At 44.3% G+C, this 9,431-nt stretch overlaps 1 pseudogene; it reads left to right on the forward strand.

Moving 5' to 3' along the window:
* Positions 1–651: 651 nt before the first annotated feature.
* On the forward strand, positions 652–768 carry LOC126357260 (5S ribosomal RNA; annotated as a pseudogene).
* The last annotated feature ends 8,663 nt before the right edge of the window (positions 769–9,431 follow it).

Genomic DNA, 9,431 nt, shown 5'->3' on the forward strand with positions numbered 1-9,431 from the left:
CTATTGTGTGACTTGCATCAGGAGAATTAAGTTTGTGGATTGATTATACTCGATACAGGTGTCCTGTACGTATATGTTGTGGGCTGCTGGTCGGATCTGAAGTGGCTGTCGTTGTGCTGCGGAATCATTCCGATCGTGTTTTTCCTGCTGTTTTGCGGAGCACCCGAGTCGCCTGTATATCTACTGGAGAATAATCATCGCGAGGACGCTATTCGAGCGCTGCAGTGGCTGCGAGGTCCGACGGGAGACATCAGGAGTGATCTGCAAGACATCGAAGAGGTGAGTGCCTGATTCATTCATTTATACAGTCGTTTCATTTGATAAGATTGTGGCCTTCAGAGAATAGTGGCATTTACACATATTCAGGGAAAAACGCCAAAGGCAGCAGTGACTGTAGAAAAAAAAAGTGGCATGAAAGTTCAGTAGGTTTCCAATAATGAAAAATTATACAGCGGTAACTTTTGAATTAAAAGTGCTGCAATCTGTTTGAGTAATCTGGGTGGACGAAAATATGTGAACACCAAAAACAGAACACATTAACATGGCTAATTCTATGTAAGAAAACCGTTGACATTCAGAACAGTTTACAGTCGTTTCGGGATAGAAAATACAGGTCTTGTATGGTTTACAGGAGAATCTTATACCATTCATGGCAACGGCTTTGCCGCAGTGGATACACCGGTCCCATCAGATCACCGAAGTTAAGCGCTGTCGGGCGTGACCGGCACTTGGATGGGTGACCATCCGGGCCGCCATGAGCTGTTGCCATTTTTCGGTGTGCACTCAGACTCGTGATGCCAACTGAGAAGCTACTCCACCGAATAGTAGCGGCTCCGGTCAAAGAAAGCCATCATATCGACCGGGAGAGCGGTGTGCTGACCACACGCCCCTCCCTCCTATCCGCATCCTCAACTGAGGATGACACGGCGGTCGGATGGTCCCCATGGGCCACTTGTAGCCTGACGACGGAGTGCTTATAACACACATGCTGCGAAATAGTGGCAATTTCAGGTAATGGTTATGGAGTTGGATAGCAATTATGCAGCCTTCTCTCCAAAGCAATTCGCAAAAGGCTCAATAATATTGAGATTCGGCGACCGAGGTGGCCAGGGAACGTGAGACAATTCACTCTCGTGCTCACAAAACCAGTGCTGTAGTTGTGTGAACAAGGGCTCTGTCGTCTTGGAACGTCTTGTGCTATAGGATGTACGTGATCAACCAAAATTATCACGTATCCTTGGCGGCAATGTGACTTCGCACAGTACCCAAGGGGCCGCAGAATACCACGAAATGGCTGCCCAAGTCATGACCGAACCTCTGTCGTGTTTCACTCTTGGGACGTAAACTCGGCCAGAAGTTGGAAACAGTGTTCAACAGGACCTAGGCGACCAAATGACTTTCTTCCAATTTTTCCAGCTTGTATGACTTTGGCACCATGTTTTCCTGTTAGGGTTGATGTGCGTTTCGCTTCCTTGGTGTGTTGTGGCTGGGATCCTCGCTCTTTCTCTCTCCCTTTTTCAAAACCTGTAACCCCCTGGCCGTTTCCACTGCGGAGGAGGCTCCATGGATTTACATGGTCGGCTGTAAGTGATTCTGCCTTATCAAAGACTGCTTACGGAATACGTCGCATTTTCTGCTGTAGAAGTGAAAGATACCCGAGAGATAGCGGGCCTCAGGCTATCTCGACAACCAGTGATGGTGGCAGTTCTAGTAGAAATATCGGTTGTGATGATGGTAGTTGAACACTCACTCTCTTCCGTTGCGGCAATGGTGCTTCTACCCGTCTAGTCACTGGAACAGCTAGATACCCACAACAACTAGCTGTATTAGAACATTTTCATTCACTAGGAAACAGACCACTTCCAGTACGTCAAATACTGGGAGTTTGTTCAAATTCTTCTTATAGGATAGTTTACATATCTTAGATAAATAGTGTTTCGTGTTGTTGATACTAAGTGTACAAAGAACTTAAGTTGACATTGTTTTTCAAGAATTTTTTCCTCTAAAAGTTGCATGCTTGCTTATTCCACGTTTGTGATTAAGGGCTTCATTCAAGGTGATTCCGTGATTATATTCCGATTTTCAAGGCTGATGGAGAGAGGTAAATGCATCAGTTTGAGTTGAGGGACCAAATGGAAAGTTATAAACGAAAATCATTTGATACCTCTGATAGTAGAATACATGTACTGGTACTGTTGTTGCTACGATTGTAGGGCAGATAACTTTCAGAGATGACTGCATGGACAAACAAGAAAAAATGTCTAGTAGAGGTGGGCTCTAACATGCATTCCTTAAGAGACATGAGGATTCGTTTATCTTCGATACTGTGGCGCACGTCTCTTCTAGTGCAAGCTCTTTGTTTTCCTTTTTTTTGGACGAGTCAGTACGAACCATGCCAACAAGAAGGAGCTAGTAAATATGCATACATAAGATCCAAGAGCACTTTTGAAACACGTCTCTTTTTACCGAATAAGTGCAGGTAGCGCTTAAGGTATACAGTTTAGAGCCCATGTCTACTACACATTTTTTTCTTATTTTGGTCCATACAACCACCTCTGAAAGCTTTCTACCGTAGAATCTTAGCAACAACCGTATCGGTACATACAGGGTGTTTCAGAAGTCATGCTCAGTATTCAGGGACGTGACAGGAATGATCATTCGAAACCAAAATGTCAAGTAAACATAGGCTTTAAAACGCACACCTTAGGAGCGATGAACAATACTTGATCTTCGATGCTGTGCAGCAAATCTTTCCTGCCGCAAGCTCTTTGCTTTCCATATTTTGGAAAGTAGTAGTATTGATTAAAACAAGAAAAAAAGTCCAGTAAACATGTGCTCTAAATGCATACCTTAAAAGTTACGATCACTTATTCATTAGAAGAGTGTTTGAAAGTACCGAAGATGAACAAGTGCTCATAACTCTTAAGGTGTGCGTTTTAGAGCACATATTTACTGGACTTTTTTCTTGTTTTGGTCCATGCTACTACTTCCCAAAATGTGGAAAGCAGAGAGCTTGCAGTAGAAGATATTTGTTTCACAGTATCGATGATCAAGTATTGCACGTAGCTCTTAAGGTATGCTTTTTAGAGCACATGCTTACTCGACTTTTTTGTTTCGAATGGTCATTCCTGTCATGTGCCTGTATACTGACCATCACTTCTGAAACACCCTGTATGTACTACTATCAGAGGAATCAGAATGATTTTCACTTATAAGTTTCGACGTGTTAGTTTCCAGACAAGGATACTTTATCTCAAGTTGATACATTTATCTTTATCCATCATTCCTGAAAGTTTGTAACATCATCAGGAAATCACGGTATATTCTGCTAAAACCTCCTATTGAGAACCGGGTTTATGATAATACCTACAAATAATGTACGCAGACCAGAATTCACTAAATAATCTATTCGAAATAATAGCCAGAAATACTATTTACAACTAAAGATAGAGGCTTACAGCAACAAAAGCTGAATGCTATCCTCATTACCACAATTTTCTGAGATGGTACAGGAAGCAATAAGTACAAATATCCCTCAGCCCAGTCCGTTTCTGGCGAAGATCCCCTCCTAATTAATTTAGCAAGCAATTCTTCATGATGAGGCAAAGGGTACAAATTAGCAGATGATTATGCATTCATCATTGTTTATTTGCAGGTAAAGTATACAAACATTTATGTGGAACTTATCCTAAAATGGTCATGCAACATGTTTTATAATGTAATACACAGACCTTCATAATCAATAGAGTCTATCTTTTACCTCTGCATCATAACTGTAGACAGTATTCAATATTGTCAGTGCAGACAGTATTCTATACTGCTTGTGATTGCTCAGCTAATTACTTCTCCTCTTCCTTTACTTTTATTGCGATGGCGGGCTTGTTATGTCCTGCAGCCATGGATAGCTCTTTCTAGCTGCCTCACACAATGTGGAAGCTTAGTTACAAGTACCACAGAGTCACAAAAATGTTAAGAGCTGAAAGCTGTCCTCCTAAGCTGGTAGATGACACAGAATTCTCTTCATCCCACTCAGCCCAGTTGGAGACCTGCCATTATATTCCATTGTGCGAGTCGCCGGAAGAAAACCTTTAGGAGAGATAACACGTGCAGCCAGGTATAGCCACCAGAGTGGGAGAACATGAGACTCACCGTTCTCTATGGTTGTGCCACAAAAGAATGTTCATTTTAAATCATATCTGATAGGCTCACAATATCTGTTTCTGTGAAAAATGTGCTTTCCTGCACGTGTACGCTTGTATTCTATATAAGCCTTTTGATACGTCAGGGTTAGAAACCTGTCATGGACTGGATGAGATTTTCTACCTTACCCTCCACGCCAGACCGACACTGGTCAACCGTAACAAAATGTGTTTCAGAGTTTGTTTAACTTATTTAAAAAACTACTATTGGTCGGATGCAGCTGACTGGCAATATTTCCTACACTGATAGAAATAACCAAGTTTCAGCTAATAAGTCAGAGGACAATTGGTGTCAGGCGACTGGCGGGAGAACAGTTGCTGCCATGAGACACACTGACTGCCGAGGCGTTCAACAGAAGGATGTCTCCATATTAGAATTGACAAGGAACTCCTTCAGCGCGAGGTCGCAAGCTCAATCATTAGTGAAGCTCATTCGAATACGTTGTGTTAACAATTATGACAGGAGAAATATTAGCTGCTAATGACTCACCATGCGCATCAGTAGGGTGACAGAAAATGAGTGTCCGGGAGGTGCAGGAATCGACTTTTTTTGGGATGTATGTACTATACTTGACAAAATGGACATCGTTGATATTCAAGAATGTTCTGAACAAACCATTAAGTCGCACCATCATCACCAAATGAGAAATGGCACGCAACACTGATCATAAAGGTTTCCACCGACAACAACGAACGCAAACCATGGCCGCACGGGGTTAGCCGAGCGGTCTTGGGCGCTGCAGTCAGGGACTGTGCGGCTGGTCCCGGCGGAGGTTCGAGTCCTCCCTCGGGCATGGGTATGTGTGTTTGTCCTTAGGATAATTTGGGTTACGTAGTGTGTAAGCTTAGGGACTGATGACCTTTGCAGTTTAGTCCTATAAGATTTCACACACATTTAAACAATTTTTTACAAACCATGCAGGTCGTTCAGCCAGGTATCCGCTCTTAAAGAATAAATATAGAATCATATTGGTATCACGGGGTGATGAGAGCTGATGAAATGTGATGGCATTCAACCGAATGCAAAACAGTCTGTTAAGAGCTTATCGTGTAAGTGGCTATCCTTTAAGGCGTAGCTGCAGATAGTGCGATATAATGTTTTATAGGCACTGAAAAAACGAACATATAGAGGTTGAATTTCCCCGCTGGTTTCTGGAGGTATGAACTGCAATGTCACAAACTTTCAGGAGGATTGGTCTACTCTAAGGGAGTATGACTTTTATACATAGTGAAGGAATAAAGCAAAATCAAGTTGTTTTGACCAGCTATTGGCGAAAAGCAGTATTCATATCGTAGTTGTAGTTCCCTTACCCCCATTCTTCCACCCTTGCAACTCGCTATTGCGCTTGCAAGATTACGCACATGAGAAAGAATCTTAAGAGGCAGAACACATCCAACTTCTTCCAGCACAATAAATAAGTTCCAGCCAATTTACCACCCCGATTGACAGTCGGCATTACTGTATACGAATACGTTAAGGCATTGATGTTACTTGCTCTTTTCGTACCTCTAATTTCCAGGGCTCCCATCGCATGCATTTCCTCTTCGAATCCCTATTGGTCTAAGTAAAAATGACTTACTAGACGGTGGGGGAAGATTGCTTATCTCATCTAGAAATATTCGGGCCGATTCCGCAGTTTGCTGTGAATTGAAAAGTTGACACTTTGTTTGAAAATTTGTTATCTTACGTCTTCCAATTTCGTGGCACTATTTGATGGTACGCAACCATCCACTGCTTCCCTTGAAATCACCGTAACTATATCGCAGACAGTTTGATGGACGTAACGTAATAAACCACTACACGCACATCCTGTAAATTTTATCGAGCGTCCTCGAAAAGCGCGAACACCAGTGTTTGTAATAAGTGCGCCTTGTCCTCCTTTGAATATCCGTAGTTTTTCTTATGCACTATACGGTCATACTGCTGCAGACTTATTGGATTCTATTCATAAGTGTTTTTTTTTTCTTTTTTCTAATCTGCGTATGATCTTGCATGTACGTAATTATGTCTAGTACCCGGTCGTTGGACAACGATTGTCCTTTACTAAGTTTCACTGGAGACATGGTTTGTGGTTCCCTGTCCGAAAAGGATGATGACCTACATGGCTCGACATATGTTTCAGTATCACAAGCACTTATTAAGTACGCATCGTCATGTACATTGTCCACACCGTAGAGCGAATACGACACAACACATTACACTGATTCGTCTTACAGAAATGCTAATATTTCATCTGCCACTTCTTTCTCATTTTGCGAACTTGCGTGGGCTCCTTTATGACGAAATGTCAATTTCGGCAACTGTTGTAGATATAATGCAATGTTTGGTCTGTTTACTTCTGCTATTGTTTTGTTTTGTGTCAACACCACTAGCAATGCAGCACTCTTGTGAGTTACTCGTCGACTAAGCAGTTAAACTACAATCTGCAGCCTCACTCTGTGATCACCACTGCATAACTCCAGTCCCGTCCTCTGTTGCCACCAGCAACTAATACACTCCTGGAAATGGAAAAAAGAACACATTGACACCGGTGTGTCAGACCCACCATACTTGCTCCGGACACTGCGAGAGGGCTGTACAAGCAATGATCACACGCACGGCACACCGGACACACCAGGAACCGCGGTGTTGGCCGTCGAATGGCGCTAGCTGCACAGCATTTGTGCACCGCCGCCGTCAGTGTCAGCCAGTTTGCCGTGGCATACGGAGCTCCATCGCAGTCTTTAACACTGGTAGCATGCCGCGAGAGCGTGGACGTGAACTGTATGTGCAGTTGACGGACTTTGAGCGAGGGCGTACAGTGGGCATGCGGGAGGCCGGGTGGACGTACCACCGAATTGCTCAACACGTGGGGCGTGAGGTCTCCACAGTACATCGATGTTGTCGCCAGTGGTCGGCGGAAGGTGCACGTGCCCGTCGACCTGGGACCGGACCGCAGCGACGCACGGATGCACGCCAAGACCGTAGGATCCTACGCAGTGCTGTAGGGGACCGCACCGCCACTTCCCAGAAAATTAGGGACACTGTTGCCCCTGGGGTATCGGCGAGGACCATTCGCAACCGTCTACATGAAGCTGGGCTACGGTCCCGCACACCGTTAGGCCGTCTTCCGCTCACGCCCCAATATCGTGCAGCCTGCCTCCAGTGGTGTCGCGACAGGCGTGAATGGAGGGACGAATGGAGACGTGTCGTCTTCAGCGATGAGAGTCGCTTCTGCCTTGGTGCCAATGATGGTCATATGCGTGTTTGGCGCCGTGCAGGTGAGCGCCACAATCAGGACTGCATACGACCGAGGCACACAGGGCCAACACCCGGCATCATGGTGTGGGGAGCGATCTCCTACACTGGCCGTACACCTCTGGTGATCGTCGAGAGGACACTGAATAGTGCACGGTACATCCAAACCGTCATCGAACCCATCGTTCTACCATTCCTAGACCGGCAAGGGAACTTGCTGTTCCAACAGGACAATGCACGTCCGCATGTATCCCGTGCCACCCAACGTGCTCTAGAAGGTGTAAGTCAACTACCCTGGCCAGCAAGATCTCCGGATCTGTCCCCCATTGAGCATGTTTGGGACTGGATGAAGCGTCGTCTCACGCGGTCTGCACGTCCAGCACGAACGCTGGTCCAACTGAGGCGCCAGGTGGAAATGGCATGGCAAGCCGTTCCACAGGACTACATCCAGCATCTCTACGATCGTCTCCATGGGAGAATAGCAGCCTGCATTGCTGCGAAAGGTGGATATACACTGTACTAGTGCCGACATTGTGCATGCTCTGTTGCCTGTGTCTATGTACCTGTGGTTCCGTCAGTGTGATCATGTGATGTATCTGACCCCAGGAATGTGTCAATAAAGTTTCCCCTTCCTGGGACAATGAATTCACGGTGTTCTCATTTCAATTTCCAGGAGTGTATTATGGCTGCCTGGTAGAGGATATGTGGGGAGTCGAATGATATAAACATCACTGGCCTTTTGCAATCTCGCAATCGAGAGGTTCCTTGTGAGTACAGAGGGCCAGCTGGACTCAAAATGTATCCAGCCACAACTGACGCCATCCTCCACGTTCGCACCTTATAGTTACAAGAACAAGTTGGCAATGTAACAACCGAACAGATGAGGGGACGCGAGGCGAGTTAATTTTCATCATTCGTTAACTGCACAATTTTTACGTTCACAGCCAGCTAGTTGCTTCCATCATGCACATTGAGAGATATATACCACATAAATTAATAAGTGATCGCACTGATCCCCCATGGTACACAAAATGGGTCAGATCGCTTTTGCAGAAGCAGCGGAAAAATCACGTAAATTTAAAAGAACGCAAAATCCAAGACTGGCAAAGTTTTGCAGAAGTTAGAAATATAGCGCGTACTTCAACGCGAGATGCTTTTACTAATCTCCACAACGAAATTCTGCCCCGAAATCTGGCATAAAACCCAAAGAGATTCTGGTCTTAAATAAAGGACACCAGTGGCAAGGCGCAATCAATACCTTCAATACGAGATAACAACAGTGAAGTCACTGATGACAGTGCCACTAAGGCAGAGTTATTAAACACAATTTTCCGAAACTTTTTCACCGAAGAAGACGAAGTAAATATTCCTGAATTGTAATCAAAAATAACTGCCGAGATGATAAACATAGAAGTAGATATCCTCGGTCTAACAAAGCAGCTTAAATCACTTAATAAAGCCAAGGCCTCCGATCCAGATTGTGTACCAGTCAGGTTCCTCTCAGAGTGTGCTGATACAATAGCTGCATATTTAGCAATTATATACAGCCACTCGCTCACATAAAGATTCGTATCTAAAGACTGGAAAATTGCTCAAGTCAAAATAATGTTGAAATGTGTGTGAAATCTTATGGGACTTAACTGCTAAGGTCATCAGTCCCTAAGCTTTCACACAACTTAACGTAAATTATCCTAAGGACAAACACACACACACCAATGCCCGAGGGAGTACTCGAACCTCTACTCAAGTCACACCAATACCCAAAAACAGAAGTAAGACTAATCCGATGAATTACAGGCCCATATCACTAACGTCGATTTGCAGTAGGGTTTTGGAATATTTACTGTATTCGAACATTGTGAAGTACCTCGAATAAAACGATTTGTTGAAACATAGTCACATGGATTCAGAAAATATCGTTCTTGCGAGACACAACTAGCTCTTTATACTCATGAAGTAATGAGCCCTATCGACGGGAGATGTCAAATTGATTC

The sequence above is a fragment of the Schistocerca gregaria genome, chromosome 3, assembly GCF_023897955.1.
Source record: "Schistocerca gregaria isolate iqSchGreg1 chromosome 3, iqSchGreg1.2, whole genome shotgun sequence".
Lineage (NCBI taxonomy): Eukaryota > Metazoa > Arthropoda > Insecta > Orthoptera > Acrididae > Schistocerca > Schistocerca gregaria.